The sequence below is a fragment of the Sciurus carolinensis genome, chromosome 11 (assembly GCF_902686445.1).
Source record: "Sciurus carolinensis chromosome 11, mSciCar1.2, whole genome shotgun sequence".
Taxonomy (NCBI): domain Eukaryota; kingdom Metazoa; phylum Chordata; class Mammalia; order Rodentia; family Sciuridae; genus Sciurus; species Sciurus carolinensis.
Window position 1 is genome coordinate 100,746,654 of NC_062223.1, and position 21,553 is coordinate 100,768,206.

The 21,553-nt window shown below is 33.2% G+C and overlaps 1 protein-coding gene across 1 annotated transcript in view; it reads left to right on the plus strand.

Moving 5' to 3' along the window:
• Nucleotides 1–21,553, plus strand: part of Cntn5 (contactin 5) — a 1,239,665-nt gene that overhangs the window by 909,684 nt on the left and 308,428 nt on the right. The gene's annotated exons all lie outside the window — the stretch shown is intronic.

The following is a 21,553-nucleotide window of genomic DNA, read 5'->3' on the forward strand; positions in this document are numbered from 1 at the left end:
GTTGAGCTAACTCCCACATCATAACTATAAAGTACTTGGAGATAAAACATGGTACACAAATGTATTTATAACAGGGTTAGCCTGTGGGTGACAAAAATATTAGTAAACAGAAGAAACTCAGCTAGTAACTGGAGGTTTTGGGAGGAATATAGTAAACACCATTTGTTTTAATTTTAAGACTGATTGAAATAACAGGTCAACGCAATTCTACTCAAAGATGAATAGGACACGTTCATAAAAGACCAAAGGTAAAATAAGTTATTGTATAGCACCTCTTTTAAGAAAATAATGTCCATTAGTAGAAATATATTTTAAGAAGAAAAAAGATGCATCTAGAAGTATTTAGGTAGATATCTAAGGAAGCTTCCAACATCTAATGGCATAGTTAAGGGCATAATATTAAATAATGCCTTGAAAATCCTGTTCTTTACCATTTCTCCATGTTGTACTATCAGGTATGTCTGCAAATTTCCCACATAAGGTTCTTAATTCTGATAAATGCAAAAATAATATATTCTGACTTGATGCCAAAGGTTTTAGCATATCCTGCAGTTAAATAATTCTTGAATGCCAGAATTTGTACTAAAGCCACAAACAAAGGGAGGTCATATTGTACAACAAATTGGAAAACTAGATTTATAGAGAAAAAAACAATATAGAATACTTCCCCAGGCAGGCTTATTTAATAAGTTAGATGTGGTTGCTTTGGGAAGTCTTGAAATGTGCTTAGTAAATTGATGCTTAAAGTTCCCTTCCTTCTAGGTAGGATCCAACAGTTAAATCATTTATATTCTTTTAATACTTTATTTTCTTCAACTTTCCCACTTCTCGTTTGTTACCCCTCCCCTCCCAAAACTAAATAAGTATAAGGGAGGGTAAAAGACACATACCATCTCAGTCAAGAAGGTCTCTATTGTTCATTTGATATTCTTCCTGTGAGATGTCACAAATGTGGAAAAAAGGGACATGTTATGAAGAAGCCTGCCACTACCTAAAGACTAACTTGTCACCCTCCTGAAAATAAACAAGATCAAAGAAATAACTTGTTGACAGGTTTTAATTCCTTTACAGCATGTTGTCATGTTGGAGTAGGTCATCGAGTCCCAACATGATCGCAGCAACTTCAAATTAATGGCTAAGCATCTGCTTCGTTCTCACAGTTCACCTAAGCTGCTTCCTTTCGAATGCATGGTGCTCCAGTGAGCCTTTGTTCGGAAGACATCAGTATCTGTCGCTGGACATGGGTCAACATCTTAACACCCAAGCTGATTCTTCCTCTCAGTGTGTCTTCATAGACTAGTTTTAACATAAGAGTTTCTTCAATCAATATAAACAGTGTTATCAAATTCTAGAATGGAGCATTGACGTCTTCTCTCCCCTGGATTTTTTACTTAGTGTTTCCTCTTCTGGGAATACTCTCCCCCTGTTGTTCCATGGTTCCTGTTGTTCTCCCATCTGCCCTCTGGCCTCAAGTTCAATAACAGCTTCTAAAGAGGCTGTGAACATTTTATGTAGCCATCTGTGACCACTTTATCTAATTCACACTTACTATTCTCTCCGCAAATACTTGGGTTCTTTTCTTTTTAACACTTAATGTAATTTAAAATTATAAATATTTTTCCACACCTAGAAACTTAGTCACTCAGGAATGCAGTTGGAAACAGGATCCTAATTAGACAATTCAGTAGCATGTAGGAAATGGTCAAGGTGGAGATCTGTGAGTAGGATTAAGAAGACCACAAAGAGAAACTGAGATATATGTAGTCTGTGCATAACAAAATCTCTGTTATCACTTTTAAGCCTGAAGGAACAAGGGAGGAGAAGATGATGCCAAAACCAGAAGCATTGGAGATGTGGATTAGGCCCAAGGCTACTCAGCTGGAACTATAATCACTGGAGCCATAAGAATATAGCTGAAGAGAGGATTAGGAAATTCATATACTGACTTCTTTTTTTTAATTCTTTTTATTCAGATATTTTTATATTTTCTTGACTCATAATATTACCTCCATACATTTGATTTACAAATTAATATGTCCTAGATCTGACCTCTCTTTTGAGCTCCATTCCTACTTTTTCAGTTGCTTGTTAACATCCTTACTTGGATCACATGACTTCTTTTTCTTTTACCTTCTGACCTCCTCTGCGGACTCCCAAGAAGCAAACTAGAAATCAATAAGAAGTCAGTTTGCAAGACAGAGAATATAGTCAGCAGGTATAGAAGGTCTGTGGGGAACTGGAGAATGACAGGCAAGGGAAGCAAACAGAACAGCAAGCCCAGGGCCCTTCCTTAGGTTTTAAACCTTGTGAAGACTGGAATCATGACTATCCCTCACTTGTATATTGCTGTTGTCTTCCATGGGACCTCAAACATAGAGCTCAGGAAATGTTTGTTGAAAGAATGAATTAACTCAAATTCTGTGTGCATTTAATCCAACCAACAGATATTAGCTGATAATAATTTCTTTATACATTTTTTCTTGACCTCTCCCCAAAAATTAATTGTACATACACTGCACACCTCTTTCTTATCCTTTTATATTCTATATGTCTCCAAATGTACTCATACTCTTGTCCCATTTTTTCCATGTCTTGATTATCATAAGAAAACCTCATGAGATCTACCATTTAGTGACTGTTTAAGTGCACAATTCAATATTGTTACCTATAAGCATGATGTTGCAAAACATCTCTAGAAGTTATTTATCTTGTATAACTGAAGTTTTACTTTTTTTAGTTTCAAACTTATCATGTTCAAGTCATAGTTACTCTTTAACACAACAATTAAAAAAGAAGAAACCTCCCTTGATATATTACCCCATAAGAAGAGATTGTTTGGAACATATGGATAAAAATATTAATTATAATTAAAGACTATAGTAAAGGACAGAGTGAAAAATATATATCAGAGAGTAATTTTGTAGGCAATAGTGGTTTAAGGGACAAAAAAGGAGAAAATTATAAAAACAAAATGCTACTGTTACTAACTTTGTCTCCTCTTACTGAAGCAATCCAGATTTCCTACCAGATTTTTACCATGTTATTAGTTATTATATTAATTAGATATAATTCCTCTCTCAAGGAGAAATGATTCATTCATTAATGCACAGGTGCCAAAAAAGCAAGGGATGGGCTTTTTTCATTGTTCATCTTATAAATGAAATGGCCTAAAGTGTTTGGAAAAAAAAAACAAAACAAAACTGAATGCATATTTGAAGATTTTAAGAGCCCTCTTCTCTGCCAGGCAATGTCCTAGCTTCTAGGATTCCCATAGTTCCTGTTTTCAAAGAGATGTCACTGTCTCCTTACACTTAACCGGGTCTACTACCACAACCTCTTGAGCCCAATCTCAATGTTTTAATATAAATATTACCTAGACATACTGACTAACCTATCCCCCACTGTCAACTTTTGTTGTTAGAGACATTTGTTGCACCATTTTTTGTTTCGACTTTTAAATGAAGCTGAACAATAGTAAAAGCAGGTTTTCATTTCTTTGGATTTTCTCTGACCTATACACACATGAACCTTTGATAGAGTACACTAGGAAGTTTCTTTGATTTATTTTTTAAATTATACTTTTAAAACATTGTTTTAACATTAAATTAGGTAATATTAAAATGTCAGAATATTGTTTTTATTTTTACATTTTTATTCCTCTTCACATGTACCTATATATCCTTACGATCTGTTCCCAAAATGTTCATTTCCCATAAATTAGAGGATAAAGTTAATATGAATACAATGCACAGATCATTTTAAAATATATGTTCATACTTTTCTGTATTCTTAAAGGAAAAAAGAATATTATATGGCATCTATTTTCACCATCTCTTGATATCACCAAAGTTTATCAACTGATCTAATTTGAACTTAAGTAAAAATCAGAAAGCTATACATTGCAATTTTTCTTCTAAAGAAATCTTTCCACTTACATCTGAATTTAGCAAAAATCAGACAGTTCCTCTGTAGGTTGCTGGGGCAAAGCACAACTCCAGTATATAAGTTAGCTCCTAGAAATCACTCATAAAATAGTATTATACAACACTGAGAACAGAATTTATAAAGTGACTATAGCATTCTTTATTTGGTATTGGTCAATTTTTGCAAAAATATTGCACACACAAAAAAAATGGGAAATGCTTACATATGATCCACAGGGAAACTGAGGTGTACAAAGGCTTGGGAATACAGCAAAGCATTAAAATGGAGGGGGATTAATTACTTTAGGAAAAAAAAAGTCTGTTTTAGATATTTGGAAGGTTATTACCAAGAGATTGCTCACAAGTTGTTCACCAGTTTCAACAAGGTAGGGAAGGAATGAAACTCACCAGTATGGTATTAAACTAGAAGAATTAGATTGGGTGTGATATAGAAGTTCTTGACAAAATGAGTTGTTACAGAGAAAATGGGTTATCAGGAGAGGAAGTAGAAGCTCTTTTCCTGTACTGCTGTAAGAATATAATAATGCTCATTTGTCTTCTAATGATTTAGATGTAATGTTCCCTGAACGGAGAGAAATGATCCAGGTCAGGGTTAGAAATGAAAACTTTGAACATTCTCATTTGCTGGCAACTCATCCACCCACACTTAAACTAAATATTAAGAGTCAAAGGACAGAGTCAGGCAGATTAATTAGGTGCCTTTTGGCAACTGCATTGTTATATAATGGTGTAAACTGGTGGGTGGCATATGGATGAAGTGAAAATGAAGAATATTGGGTTATCTTGCTTCTCATTGAGCCCAGAACCAAGGAAGAAGGGTTATCTGTGATATTTCTCAGTTCTGCATTTAAACATTAGACTTAGTACACTTGAAGTGAGAGATAAGGGGTCAAAGGGTCTGTTTCAGTCAGCCTTTTTACTGCTGTGACTAAAAGAACTGATCAGTTGTAGCGAAGGAAAAGTTTATTTGAGGGGTTCATGGCTTCAGAGGTCTCAGTCCATAAACAGTAGGCTTTATTTCTTGGGGATCAAGGTGAGGTACAACATCATGGCATAAGAGTGTGGCAGAGGGAAGCAGTTCACATGATTATTAGGTGGCAGAGAGAAACTCCACTTGCTAGGTACAAAATACATACCCCAAAGGCATGCCCCCCAGGGACGCTCTCTCCAGCTACACCCTATCTGCCTTCACTCACCACTCATTTATTCCCATCAGGGGATTAACAGACTGATTGGGTTAAGGGTCTCATAACACAATCATTTCTCCTCTAACCCTTCTTTCATTGTTTCACCCATGAGCTTTTTGGGGGACACCTCACATCCAAACCATAACAGGGTTGTACAAGTAAGGAGTCCCTCAAGGTCCAATAAATACTTCATTTCAATGGTTCTTTCCACATGTGGAGATGTGTCAGTCAGCTTTTTGTCACTAAGACCAAAATATCCAACAAGAACTATTTAGAGGAGAAAAAAATTTATTTCCATTCACAGTTTCAGAATTTTAGTAGATAGTCTGCCAATTCCATTCCTCTGGACCTAAGGTAAGGTAGAACCTCATGGTGTAAGGGCATAGCAGAGGAAAGCTAGTCCACTCATGGCAGCCAGGAAGCAGAGAGAGATAGGAGCCAGGGACAAAACATATAATCCCCAAGATGCGTTCAGTGAAAACTTCCCCCAGGCATGACCCACCTGCCTATAGTTATCAGGCAATAATTCATTCAAATTATTAACCATCAAATGAATTAATTCATTGATTAGGTTATAGCTTTCATGATAATTTCACCACCTACATTAATATAGGAGCTTTTGGGGAATACCTCATATCCAAATCAGAAGAAGTATGGAATTGAAAATTGGTGGTATTTTTAACAGGATGTGTTCAATTTTTAAGTCTAATCTATGCAAGTTGATAACTAGGTAACAGTAAAATTTTAAACTTTAAAAATGTGAAGAGTTAGTAACTTTATAGCGAAGGGGGAAAAGAAGTGGATGGAATTATTACAAATTAATATCCCAGAACTATCCCTCTGGGACCCAGAATTTTTGAGGATTGGCTCAGGTAGGACTCACAGAAATTTGTCTGGCAAGTTTGTAAAAATTTAAATTGTTTTACATTGTGCTAGTGGTAAGGATGTCTTGCTGAGATACCATTCACAGGAGTCTCAAGCAGATTAGAAGTCCAAAGGAAACCCACAGAGAATGTGTTTCTTCTCCCTCCTGGCCTTGCAGTATATTCGTAGTGCCCACTCTTGACCCTGAAGAAATGTGGCTTTCTGAATCCTAACCCCAGCACATAAAGCACAGTACCTAAGGCCAGAACTGAGAAGGGATAATTTAAAAATCAACCCCACTTCTACTTTACATTTTCAGACTCATCTCCTAATGAGTCACTGCCTTCCCTAAACCTCATCTATACATGCTTTTCCACATCTATGGTTCTGTAATATGTGTCCTTAAACTAAAATAGCCCACCATTGCCATGCTGTTCTACCTACAAGGCTTAGTTAAGATGTTACTTCTCCATTAAATCCAACCTGCTTTTTTCTTGAGATCCAATCTCTTGCCTTTGGAACAACTATATATATATGGCCATGCGTATTTCACCATTTTCCCTGCCCCACTGGGACAGCTGTATACATTTGTCTTCTTTACTGTGCTGAATTTTTGGAATCCTGGAGTGTTCTTATATGCATCAGGTACTGACTAAGTTTGCTGAATTGACTTCAGGCCTGAGAAATGTGGTCCATCTTTCATTACAGAACTCTGTTATTGCCTTTGGTTCGGTCAGATAAATGTATCCAGATGCTGTTCACTTGTTTTTGCCCTGAAAATTCTTACCACATTTACATTGACTGTAGTTTTCTGGCAGGTTTCATTTCCCCATGTGACCTTTTGCAGACAGGAGAAAGATCACTAGATATGTCAAATAGCCACCACCAACAAAAAGTAAAATCTGGTCACTGATGCTTAAGTGACCCCACGCACAAGGGCAACCTTGAGGTTATTCCGTAATAAAAAAGTCATATGCTATAAAGCAACATAGGTTTATCTACTGTGACAATCCTGAAAGCTAATAGTGTTAGCAAATAGTGTTACAGGCAGATTTTTTTTCAACTTTACATGTTCCTTATCTTGCTTCTGCAGCCATTAACACACAATCAGATCAGCTGTGCTCAAAAGGCCTTGAACCAGTTACTGTAATAATTATGTGAATGACCTTTCCAAACTCATCTGAAATCTGGTGGTGAGGTGGGAGGGAAGAACACATTCAATTTCTTCTCCTTTTTACTTCTTCCTTATCTTTCTTTCGGATAGCATTTACAAATCATCTTTTGTTACACTCCATCAAATGACTATTAGGAAACCAGGACTTTAAGTAATTTTTTGCTCTTTTTATATGTGTATTGCAAATAAAAAGCACCAATTTTCAATTCATAGTCATTTTTGCAATAATTTGGGTTTTTTCCCTCAGTCCTTAGCCAAGTTGTCTCAAATGACTGCTCTTGTGTCCCATTGTAACTGTGAGAATGACAAATATTCCTCTGAGATTTCCCACAGTCTGCAACTGGCAAATGTTCCTGAAAGAGTCTGCTCTTTAGTTACAGATTGATGATTTATTAATGCTGTTTATTTGGAACTGCCAGTCACTAAGGGCTGTAGGAATTAAAAATGAATCGGAGTTGTGTGGTATTTGTCTCTCAAACTAAAATCAAATTACTTAATCATTAGATTGACAGAAGATCTGGGAATAAGAGTCAGTGAGTGGGTCTAGGAATCAATAAATGTTTAGATCTCACATGAGAGCAGTGTATTATGGAGTCAAGAAAATTACTTTTATGATCTACTAGTTGTTTTAATATTACTGAGACAAGGGAGGTATCCTCATTTCAGGTGGTACCCAGAGGTGACAGGTGCAGAAAGAATCTTAAGAGATTACATAGCCCATAGCCTGGCATCAATTTGTACATGGGACCTTGAGACTGCAAGAAATGGCTAGACTAAGACATGTGAGTGTGCTGCTCTGGTTAATGCTGGATGCTTCTTCATTCCAAGGTCTTTACATTTTCAAACTTCTGCTATAGTGCCAACTATGGAAGGAAATATTTTATTTACATATTTACTCTTATACTCAGAGGCATTATGTATTTCTAGGGAAACAGGAAGATTATATTATTCACTTTTGAATTCAGTTAACTGCTATCATATTTTCAACCTTTCCAGAACTGTCCTAGGACCACTTAATCTGTCTCAGTAGAGAGACTGTATACATATGCTATGCAAGGCCAAACAGCTAGAAAACTGTAGAGGCAAAACCAAATCTCCAGATTTTGAAACTAGCAGTCTTTTCAATTCTCCATGCCACTTTTCAGTCACAAAGAGGTATTGACACTTTAATCAGAACAAAGATTTTTCTGGATGCATTTAAAATCTCAATGATTGAGTGTTAGGAATATTAGTGTGTAAGGCAAGTCACCAGGGCATGAATCAAAGGATAATCCATAAATGACTGAGATCTTTATTTAGATCAGTTTAGACTCATCTGATATTTCTGGTGAATCAGCCTGCAGTTTTCATAGATCTCTTCCTTGATATTGATTGTGAGATCAAAATCTATATATTGATATTCATAATGAGGATATAAAGTATCAGTGTGCCCATCAGAAGTTTCTAACTCTTTTCTAAATCCCCCCAAAAATTCAGTGGACTAAAAGAAGCAACATTAACCCCAAAGTTGTGGACAATCTCAGTGTACCTTGAACTGAACCTGTGCCTAGTACTGGATGGTTCCTACATCTCACTTAGATTCTAACTACATGTCAGAAATGTTTCTCAAAGGACTAGACTCAGGAGTGAATTTAGTCAAATCTTATATTCCCCCTAACCTCAAATTCTTTAACTCTCAGTCTTAGATTTCTGTGAAATTATATATGGTCATCACCCATAAATTCCCACTGAGAATTCTACTATAAACTTAAATTTTTTTCCAATATTTATCTCTTCTAATGGTGATTTAAAACCCATATAGCTGCTGGTAAATTTTATTTATCTAAGAAAAAAACTTGGAATCTCTTTATTTGAGATCTCATTCTGATATTTAATTTTTAAATCTACCACAGTACACACAATCTAAGCAGCAGTATGTGCCTTCCTAACTCATTGAACTATGAATTGAGGCTATATTTCGTATGCCTATTATTGCCATATTGGTATTAGTTGAACTAGGACAGCAACATACTAACCCACTAGAGAAAGATCAATTTAGAATTTTTAAAATATTCTTATATACAGTTCTTTTTTGATATTAATTTGGAAATTTAGGTAAGAAAACATTAGTAGTATGCATGCCATTAAAATTCTTTGGATGTTTAAATATCATATTTTTCAGTAATTTTGAAAATTTGATACATAGCAATCAAGTCCAACTTACCATTCTTATCATCTTTGTTACACCCTCCGCCCTAACTCACATCCAAGCACCCTCCTCCAACTCTTGGCATCACTAATTTCTGAAAAACTGTCTTTCCCAATCTGTCAGCTGTTGAAAATTCTCCAACTTACTTCTTCCATTTTATTCTGTCTGCCATTATCATAGTTCAAGTCTCTTACCATGACATTAGCTTGACTCTCTTACATCTGATGCAAATAAGACTAGAGATGTACTTTAAGTAAAAGACAATTTTACTGAAGTTGCATTACCTTTGGAAAATCCTCTGCACTGTTTCCTAGAGGCCCTGCTATATGCTCCTTGTCTGCAGGGTGTCTATCATTCCCCAGGCCTTACTCCTGGTTTTCCTGTCACTCCTATCCCAATCAATCTGATGTTTAATTTGGACTTCAGATATAATTATTGCCTCCGGTGTCACTCCTTTGTTTAGCCTGTTTGACATTGCTTAGTACCTTGATCCACAGCTTTGATCTAGAGTAGGCTTCGAGAACTATGCTCACCATAGATGTAATTACATAAAATGATTTTACTGCAACTACACATAACCACCTAGAGAGTCACCCGAAGTATAAACCCTTACTTATCTCTTTCTTTGGTCCTTCTCAACTTTATCCGTTTATCACTATAAATGATTCTTAAATTAATTCCTAACAGTATATGCTGAACATTTGTTGATTGAATTAATTTATCTATCAACATAATAAGTAACTATGCATACTCAAAAGGAAGCAGAAATAAACTAATATATTAAAAGAATTCTAAGCCTGAGACCACATATGTGTAGACATTTAGGTTGTAAAAATGATGCTGAGTGACTCTGAGGCTGTACCTCAGAGTATGGTCTCACCTTAGGAGGGTCTCATGCAGTCATGTCTGTCTGTATGTACCAAAGTTTAAGAAACACAGTTTTTTTCCCTGATTTGTTTCAACCAGGGTTGCCATGATGTATATGAAAAATCTGTGACCATTTTCTAGTAACCAGGACTATTGTTCTATACACATAGGGAATGGCCTGCCTCAGTCCAGGTCTGACTAATCAGAAAGCTGGGGGACTCTAAGCACAGAGTTAGAGCAAAGTGAGTGGGTCTCTTTATAGGTTATAACTGTCCTGTCACTGCAGAGGAATGGATTGTCCCCTCTTTGCAAAATATCCCTGTGGATGTTACCAACCTTAAGAGCATCATTTCTTCAATAGTAATTTTATAATTATTATTGATCTCTACTTTTAAAGATACTTATTATAAAAATAATTAATATAAAAATCATTTCATATTATATATTATATTATTATCCTGTATAACATTTTCCAAAAATCTTAGGTTTTCTTATATTTGTTCTATTATATTCTATTATATTCTATTATATTAGTATTAAAATTGTTGGCAATTATTTTTGAAGTTTTAGGAAGAGCCCTTAGATTCATTACTCACATGTTTATAAGCCATAATTTAGTTTGTAGCATCAGGAATATTTCTATAAATGTCTAATTTCATCTATTCTTGTGTGGAGGGTTTGTTTCCTTCCCACTTCAGAATTTATCCTGAAATTCAAAGGATGTCTCATATCGATTTATCTTTAGTCTTTCTCGTCAGATAGCTGATGTAAAAGAAAGTTTATCTTGTGTCTCTGATGCCTATGACACCCAGGACACAGAAGACCACATATAAATTTATTAGTTTACTCTCATGTTCTCACCAAGTGAGTAACCAGAGACATAATTCCATCTTTGTCTTTGGAATCTCTCAGGGCATCATACAACTTGAAAACAGATGTCACTGAGATGGCAGGACAGTGAGAAATCCCAAATTGTTTAAAAAAACCTCCTTTGTCTATATCTTACAGGTAACATTAGTTGAGTTTTATTTATCTCTATGATCATATTTTTATAAAATATACTGTGAAGTTAGATGGCATAACTTTATACCCTTCTATGCTGTTAAGTTGATAATACTCTTTATATATGCATATGTTTCCATATGCTCAATGTATAATCAAAGTAGTTCTGAATTGTCTTAAAGCTCATTGTTACCTAAGATTACTCATTTTATGATTTCAACATATCTAAGCGCAATTCGTATTTTATAGGATGGCAAAGTAAAGGTTGTCTTCTATTTGTTTTCTTCATTTGGTACTTTTTGCATTGTCTCTGCCTATATACTTGATGTCAGTGGTAGAGGCATATGCCCATGGTGGAATTTAGTGCAACGAGATTTAATATTTTTCTTGTGTTAGAGAAATATTGTATGTGTGTGTGTGTGTGTGTGTGTGTGTGTAATAAGTTGGTAAAATCCATAGAAAGAACATCTCAGGATAGGAAATCTTAGGATAGAGAATAAGAAATATACTCAGCACCTCTTGTTCTGTTTTTTCTTTTTCTTTCTTTCTTTAGAAATGCAATATAGCAGCACCTTCTTTCTGTGATCTGTTTTTTGTTTTTTGCTTTTGGTTTCTTTTGTTGTTGCTTTTGTTGGTAGTTATATAGTGCAGAAAGGTTTCAGGTCAAACCTTTTATAATAATTTTTAGACTGAAATATAATTCCATCTAATAGCCACTAGATACAAAATAATACTCTGTGGGAACATATGCTGCTGTTTCACAGTACAAAAAGCAAGTGATAAGTACTTTTGATCATTTCTATTCCCTACTTATATTTTCTTTGGGGGATTGAATCAATCTAATTTACAACTTTTAGAATGTCTTATTTATGGCCATTTCCTCAAAGGAAGGTACATTATGAAATCAGGTCACTTGTTTTATGCATCCCTACAGAGATATGCGGCTTTCTTAACATTTCTGAAAGAGGAGCACACAAAGGTATTTGCTACATAGTGCAAGAATATCTTCCTGCCTTCTTGCCCAACTTCACCTATTCCATTTTGAGAAAAAGCATATAATATATAGGCAAACAACTTTTAATCTCTCTGACATCCAGATGTAATGCAAAGTTATGGCAGTCTAATTGACAGTTGTTCCTTTATTACTGAACCTTAAAAAAATTGGTGAGTCTTATGATCAAAAGTATCTTGGATGTGATAAATTAGAATAATTAAGGCTAACGCAGCATGTATTAAGCCCTATGTTGGTGATCAAGTCAATTGGAACCAAGTGGTGATATGTTCTTCCTCTCTTTATGTGCAGTTTAATTTTTAAAATCTGAATTAATAAATCTCTCTCCTGTAGCACCAGTAACCTTTTAAAACAAATGATTTTTGACTACATATTTTTATCTTATAAAATCAACAAAAGTTACCATAGCATTAGTAATCTCAGTTACCATAACCATGCCATTTCTGAGATTCCATATGCAAACAATGTTCACATATAAAGAAGCAGATTAAAGAGATTTCCTATACTCTTTGCCTTTGTTACCACCTTGTATCTGTGGGTTTCCATGACTGATGTCATAAATAACAGAATAAAGAGTGACACCTAAAGAAATGATGAAGAAAATGGTTATCAGTTTAGTTCTTAATTTACTTTTGTTTGGGAGCTAAAAGGGTAGACTAGAAAAAATAAATAACGTATTTTCCATGGCTAAAATGTACAGAAAAAAAATAAAATCTATTACTCCAATTAAGTAAATTATACTGCTAAATTATCTACTCAAGCGTTTTTCAAAAGGTTCGTTGGTGTATATTTGGAATATAATAAAATATTTAAGGTGTACCAGTTGATACATTTAGCATATGTATTGTTACATGAAACCATCACAATATTCACATGGTGAGCATATTCATCACACACAAAATTTCTATAGATACACCTATCATCTCTATCCACTTCCTATCCATGTATCCCCAACCCCAGGCAAAGACTGAGCTGATCTATTTTCTGTCAGTATATATCAGTTTACATTTTCTAGAGCCCTATATAGCTGGAATCATTCAATATATTCTTTTATTTTCTTATGGTAATTGTCTTCTTTCACTCAGACTGATTATTTTGAAATTTAAACAAATAGTTGGGTGCATCAATAGGTCATTCCTTTTTATTGCTCACTAGTATTCCATTTTAAGTGGTATCACAATGCTTTTCTATTCACCCATTGAGGGAAAATCAGGGGATTCCATGTTTTAGTTATTACTATAGAGCTTCTATGAATGTTTATCTTGGGTTAATAGGAGAGGTATGCCTAAACCGTGATCAGAGTATGTGTAATGATTTAAGAAATTGTTAACTTGTATTTCAAAGTGGTTTCTTAATGTTTTACTTTCCTATCCAAAGCAGAGTTGGAGAATTCAAGTTGCTCCATATCTTTGACAAAACACTCATCTTTGCAGTTCAGTATTTTACATCCAGATATATATTTAGTGATTACTATGACATTTTTGTGTAAAGTTGGATTCCTCAATGGCTAAAGTAATTTCATGATTTTTGTCCTTATTTGACTTGCATTTTATAAGCTATTATTTTGCCCATGTTTGTAAATGTGTTGTTGATTTTCTTATTATAGAATTTTGAGAGTTCTTTAAAATTCTGGAAGCAAGTCCTTGATCATATAATGATTTGCATATTTTCTTCCACTCTGCAGCTTTTTTTAAATTGCCTTAACAAAGTATCTCAGAAAACAGAAGTCCTTCATTTTGATGGAGTTCTATTTTTCAATAACTTTCTTTTATGAATTAAGCCTTTGGTTCCATACCTTAGAAATATTTGCTCAAAGCAACTACAAAAGTACTTCTCCTAGAAAACTTATAGTTTTAGGTTTTATATTTTATTCTGTGACTATTTTGAGTTTAATATAAGTATGAATCAAAATTTTACTATTTCATATATATGTCCCATTATTCCAGCATTCTTTCTTGAAAGTGTATCTTTCTCTGATATACTAGCTTAAAGCTAGTATATCAAGTATCAGTTGAGTATATACATGCCTGCCTATTTTAGAACTCTCTTCTATTGATCTCCTTGTCCATCTAAACTGCCAAATCACATTCTTGATTGCAGCAATTTTATAATAAGATTGGAAGTCAGGTAGCCTTTTTCATCCAGCTCTGCTCTCTGTTGTAGGATTATTTTGGCTATTCTAGACCCCTTGTATTTCCATATGAATTTTAGAATCAACTCATACTCTTCCACAAAATACGACCTGATTTCATTTTGTTTGGAAATTTGTTGAATATAGAGATAAAGAACTGACTTTTTACTAATATTGACTATTTTAATCCATTTATGCAGCATTTCACTCCATTTATTTGAGTTCTCGTTATTTTAGTAATCTTGGAATCTTTTATCAGCTTTACTCCTATTTCATATTTTGGTGCTATTTTAATGACATTTTTATTTCAGTTTGGATTAGTTATTGTTAGTATATAGAAATACAATTGATTGGTTTTGTATATTGATCCTATGTCCCGCAACCTTGCTAATTTCCTTGCTGTTTTTGTTCTTTTCAAAAGCCATAGGGTTTTCCACATTATGCAAGCATGTATCTGAAAATAGACAGTTCTACATCTTTTCCAATCTGAATGTCTAGTTTTTTCTGCCTTATTGCACTGTCTGGAACTTGCAGCATGATGCTGAATAGATGGTTGAGAGGATCCATCTTAGTGTCAAGAGAAAGCACTCAGTCTTTTCCTGTTGCAGACAACATTCACTGAACATTTTAGTAGATGTACTTAGCAGGCTGAAGGAGTTCCCTTGTTCCTCTAGTTGTAAAAGCAGGAATGAACATTGGATTTAAAATGCTTTCTATGAACCCAAAGATATGTTATATGGTAAATTACTTTGGTTGAATTTTTAAAATAATAAACCAACTTTACATTTAGATTCTTGAAATAATAAATGATTAGATTCAGTTTAATGCATTTTATAAGGATTTACATGTTTATAAATAATATCTCCCTGTAGTATTGTTTTCTTATAGTATTTTTATCTAATTTTGGTATTAAAATAATGTTGACCTCAAAGAATGAATTGAGAATTATTTCTTCCTTTCAGTTTTCTGAATTCATTGTATAAAACCTATATTATTTTCTTCATTAAATGTTTGGTAGAATTCTTTCATTAAACTCTATGTACCTGGAGGTTTTTATGCAGGCTAGAGGGAAGGTTTTAATTAGAACTTCAGTTTCTTTAGTAGATATAGGCCTCATCTGATTATCTGTCTTCTTACATGACCTCTTGTATTTTTATGTATTTTCAGGATATTTTTTTCATTTCAAGTAACTTGCCAAAAGTATTGTGATAATGTTGTTTATATTTCTCCCTTTTTTCATCTTAATATGTGCCAAAAACATGATAGTCTAACTTCTTTAATTCTTGGCATTAGAAATTTATGTTTTTTGTTGTTGTTGTTGCTTTTTTTTTTTTTTTTTTTTTTTTTTTTACTTTTTTGTCATTATCAGTCTGGGTCAAGTTTCATCCAACTAACCAATTTTATTTTTTTCTAAATGAGAACTTTTGATTTCATTGACTTTTTCTAGTTTTCCATTTCTCTTTCATTGATCATTATTTTCTTTCTTTGGCTTGTCTTGGTTTTAATTTGCCCTTATTTTTCCACTTTTTAAAATTGAGTCATTGATTTTAGACTCTTTTCTAATTTACTGGCATAAATTTCCAGCTAAGTACTTCTTTATGCTGCATACCACATATTTTGTTGTGTGTGTTTTCATTTTCATTCAATTCTGTACTTTCCTTTTTACTATGTATGGTCATGAGGTATAACATGATGTTGTCCTGTATGACATGATAGAATAATCAAATCAAGTCAATTAACATATACATCACCTCTTTATGTAGTGAGAACATTTACAATCTACTCTCAACAATTTTTAAGAATGCTGCACATTATTAACTATAATTGTCATGTCATTCAATAAATCTTCAGAATTTATTCTTTCTAACTGAAGCTTTTTACCCTTTGAAACATCTCCCTAGTCCCTATTCCCTTGGTCCTTGGTAATCATCATTCTACTCTACTGTCAGGAACATGATTTCATTGGATTTGACATGTGAGATATGTAGTATTTGCCTATCTGTGTCCAGCTTATTTCATTTAGCATAATATCCTCCAAGTTAATCCATCTTCTTGCAAATGACGATTTCCTTCTCCTTTAAGACTGAACACTATTCCATTGTGTACATATACCATATTCTTTCTCAATTCATCTGTTAATGGACACTAAGATTTATTCAATATCTTGGCTATTGTGAGTAATTCCACAATAACAAATGAATTCAGACATTCCTTCAAAATGCTAATTTCATTTTACAATAAGGTAATTTTATTTTTGATTTTCTGAGAACTTCCATTATTGTTTTCCATAATGGTCTCACTCATTTATACACCACTAATGATGCACAGGATTCCCTTTTCGCCACATCCTCACCAACACTTTTTATTTTTTGTCTTTTTGACAAAATCCATTCTAACAGCTATGAAGTGATGTCTCTTTTTGGTTTTAATTCTTGTTTTTCTGATGAATAGTGATGTTAAGAATTTTTTCATGTACCTATCAGTCATTTCTTTGGCCATTTCTTTATGAAATGTCTATTCAAGACTTTTATCTATTTTTTTTAAACTGGGTTATTTGTTTTCTTACTATTACATTGTTCTGATACCATATATAGTTTACATGATCGATTTTGGTCAGATATGTAGTTGGTGAATATTTTTTCTCATTATAAAGTTATTACTTCACTCTATTGACTATTTCTTTTGCTGTGAAAAACCTTTTTAGTTAAGTACCATCTACTTGTCTATTTTTGCTTTTGTCACCTGTACTTTTGGAATTATACTCTAAAATATCTGTACCAAGACCAATGTCAACAAGTTCTTCCCCTCGATCTTCTTCTATAAGGTTTACCTGTTCAAGTCTTACATTTAAATTTTACTCCATTTTGAATTGATTTTTGCATATCTGGCAAGTAAGGGCAAAATTTAATTCTTCCCAGTAGCAGTTGAAGAGACTGTATTCTTGGCACCTTTGTCAAAGGTCTGTTCACAGTATATAATGTGGATTTATTTCTGGGGTCTAAATTCTAGTCCATTGACCTTTATGTCTGTTTTAGCCAGTATCATGCTATTTTGATTATTATAGTTTTATATTACCTTTTGAGATCAGTGTTGTACCTTCAAGTTTGTTCTTTTACTGTAGATGCCTTTGGCTACTCAACATGTTTAGTGCTTGCATATGAATTCTTTCTAATTGAAAATGATCATATATGTAGAAACCCTAAAGCATCCACCAAAACAAAAACAAACGTCCAGCTGTTTTCAGGATACAAAGTAATCATATAAAAATGAGTAGTGTGTCTGCATACTAACAACAAACTTCTAAGAAACAAACTGACAATTCAATTTACAACAGCATCCAAAAAATAAAATACTTAGGAATAACTTTAAGGAGATAAAAGATCTGTGTGCTGAAAAATACAAAATATTGATGAAAAAACTTGAGAAGACAGACATAAACAAAATATATTTACCTGGGGCCATGGACTTGGAAGAGTTAATATTGTCAAAATATCCATATTATTCAAGGTCATCTACAAATTCAATGTAATCCTTATGAAAACTCTATTCTGTAGTATAAAATTCTTTACCAACACTTTCAATTTTCTCCTATATTTTTGTCCCTTTTGGAAATTTAACTATTTAGAAATATGTTATTTAGTTTTAAATTATATTAGCATTTTTTTGGATTTATTTGTTATTCATTTCTATTTTAATTCCATAATGTCAAAGAAAATGTTTGTGGAAGCTAAGCCCTCTTAAGTACGTTGAGACTTGTTTTATACCAAAGACTTGGGTGTGTTTTGGTGTGTTTCATGTGTACATGGGAATGATTTGTATACTATTGTTATAAAGTGGACTCTTCTACAAGTGTCAAGTAGGTCAATTTGGTTGAAAGTGTGCTCAAATTTCTGTTTTCGGGTTTCCTGTCTATTTCTTCTATAGATTGTTGGGAATAAAGTGCTGAGATTTCTGAAAATATTTATAGATTTGTCTGTTTCTCACTGCAGTTTTATTAATTTTTGACTCATATATTTTGGACCTCTAAAAAGTAAGTCTATTTATGACAAAAAAGCCTTCAATATCTAATTTTATAACATATTAGTATGATTAGCAGATTAAATATTGCAGAAAAAAGCAATGCATTTGAAAGCATAGCAATAGAAGTATCTAAAAATGAAACAACACAAAAGAATTAACAGCAATAGAAAGAAGCAGAGTATCTGGGAGCCATGCATAACTTCAAATAGCATATTATAAACGTAGTTTTACTCCCAAATTAAAAGGAGTGGGGAGACAGAATACTTTGAAAAACAAAAAAATTTTAGATCCAAGAAACTCAAACCATAAGCCCAAAAGTCTTTGGGCAGGTACAAAGGAGAATGTTTGCTAAGTTTTATGGTAAGAATATGTTTAGTTTTCTAAGAAATTGTCAAACTATCTTCCAAAGTGGCTGCATATATTGCATTCCCATCCTCAGTGAATGAGATTGATTTCCTGCTCTTCCACATCCTCACCAGAATTTGGTGGTATCAGTGTTCTGCAGTTTGTTCATCCTACATGTGTGCAGCAGTATCTTTATATTATTCTAATTTGCATTTCTTTCATGACTTATGAACTGAAGTATCTTTTCATAGGCTTATCTGTTGTCTGCATTTCTTTTTAATGAGGTATCTATAAGATCTTCAGCCCATTTTGTAGTGAGTTTGTTTTCTTACTGTTGAGTCTTAACAGTTCATATATTTTGGATAACAGTCCTTTATATAATTTAACATTTTATGTTTTAAATAGTTTATATTTTAATTCATTTTTTTATATTTTGGATAGTAGTCTTGTATAAATATTTTCTCATAATCTCTGGCTTGTCTTTTCATTCTCTTGACAGTATCATAGAACATATTTTTAAAATCATTATTTTTCTGGTACTGGGATTGAATCCAAGACCTCAGGTATCCTAGGTAAGAACTTGACCACTGAACTACATCTCCAGACTAAATTTTGAACTCTAATGGAGTCCAGCTTATCAGTTCTTTCTTTCATTGATTTTACCTTTGGTATTTCATCAAAAATGTTATCACCAAATGCATGATTTTCTGGATGTCATCCTAGGCATTAAAGTTTTCATCTCTAACATTCTGATTTGAAATTTTTAAAAATCTCTTTTATTTTTACTACTAAATATGTGTAATATTTCCTGTGGGTTCTTGAATGTATGAATCTGTTAATGTTCTTTACTAGACGTATTTGTTGTATATTTCATATGAGTATGAGGTTTGGTTGATTGGGATTTTTTTCCTCATTCTGAGTTATATTTTCCTGAATCTGTGCATACCTGGAAATTCTTGTTAATTCTCTTTTTGGTTTAGTATTCTGAAATATTTTTATGAAGTATTGTTTATTTTCTGAAACATTTTTCCTGCTCGAATGTTCTGCTTCTTTCTGAAATACCATCCAAAACACAGTCCATTTCTCAAGCGTTTCCTCAACCAGAACACCTGCATTCTATCCCTTGTGCTCTTTCCGCTGCCATTCAGTCTTTCATGGTTTCAACTGAAAATAGATGGTAGAAAGTGGACTCTTTGACTTTCTGTTTATAATGTTTACTGCCATGTGCCCTATTCATTCATTCAGAGAAACTTGGAGCCTCTGAAAAATATTTACTTTAGTTTCACCTTTCCCAAACATTCTTCTAGACCAAACCCTTCTTTTTTCCCTGTGAATTTGATCACTGTTTTCCAAAGGTGTTTTTACATGTTAAGTCAAGGGTGACAGTTGACTCTGGTTAATATTTAAAATATTTTATATGTTTACTCTAACATCAAATTGACATACCAATTTTAGAGAATGCCAAGAGAACAAAATTTGAGAAATCTAAAGGCCAAACATCAACTATGTAAGAGGATAGATAGATAGATAGATAGATAGATAGATAGATAGATAGATAGATAGATAAATAAGAGGATAGATAGATAGATAGATAGATAGATAGATAGATAGATAGATAGATAGATAGATAGATAGATAGATAGATACTGCTATACTGCTGCTCCCTTAACTCTTTTTTCATTTTCTTTTTTCAATAGGTTCTTTTTAGGTACACATGACAGTATAATCCATTTTGACATAATTATACAAACATAGAATCTATGTTGTTCTAATTCAGACCCCAGTACCTCTCCTTCCCCTTCCCTCTCCCGACACCTGCTCCCTTCCCTCTCCTGGTTCAATCTCAGAATTCCCATCTTAGTATTGTTTACCTATTGGACTACACAATCTTTATGCACTAGCTTTACATAACACTCTGCCGGATGCGAGCATCAATCTTAATGTGTCCCATTTATCGATGAAAGGATACACAGAAAAGCAGAGATTTTACTTTTTTCAACCTGTTACTTGACAGAATTCAAAGTCAATAAGAACTTCTATATCACAAAATTCTAAAGTACCTAAGCATTTTCACAATTCAATTTTGATCAATGTTTTAGGTATTTGGGTGTAGAAGTGGGTGAAAGGCAAATTTATTTGGATTTATTTGCCCAATAAATATTCAGAGAAGGCAAACATTTCAAGGATATTACCATAAGATCATTAGGAACAGCAAATTGTCTTTTTGAATGTTCTGAATACTGTTCTTTCTATCACATTTAGTAATTTTATTAATATGTAATTTGTTATTAATGAATTATATTTCACTAAAAGCTATATTAAATATTAGCAGTTTTACATTTACTTCCTGGCATTAGCCAAATAGTAATTCAAAATGATGAAATTATAAATTTAAAAAAACATGAAATAGTCTAAGGAAAAAAGTAGTTTTTCTACTTTTGTCAGTTTAATTAGCAAGGAAAATATATTAAGTGGTTTCAGGTTTCTTCGTAGTGAACCAAATGCTACTTGGAATAATCATCATTGTGAATCTTATCATGGGAATAAATCTAATCCTATGGACTTGTTATGATTATATATTTATAAAAGGAAAGCTTGAGGGGTTTTAAGAGAGGAGTCTCTGACAATGTTTGCTATATTTGGTGTAGTATCACTACACCAAAACAGCAAATCTGCATGAATTTGTCATGTACACTTATGATGATATTCACTTAATTCTAAATGTTGTTTTTAAATACTGAATCTGTTTTCTTATTGTGACTCATATTTGGGGGAAATAAATTCATAAATAACTTTTCTAGATGAGAAATATATTTTCA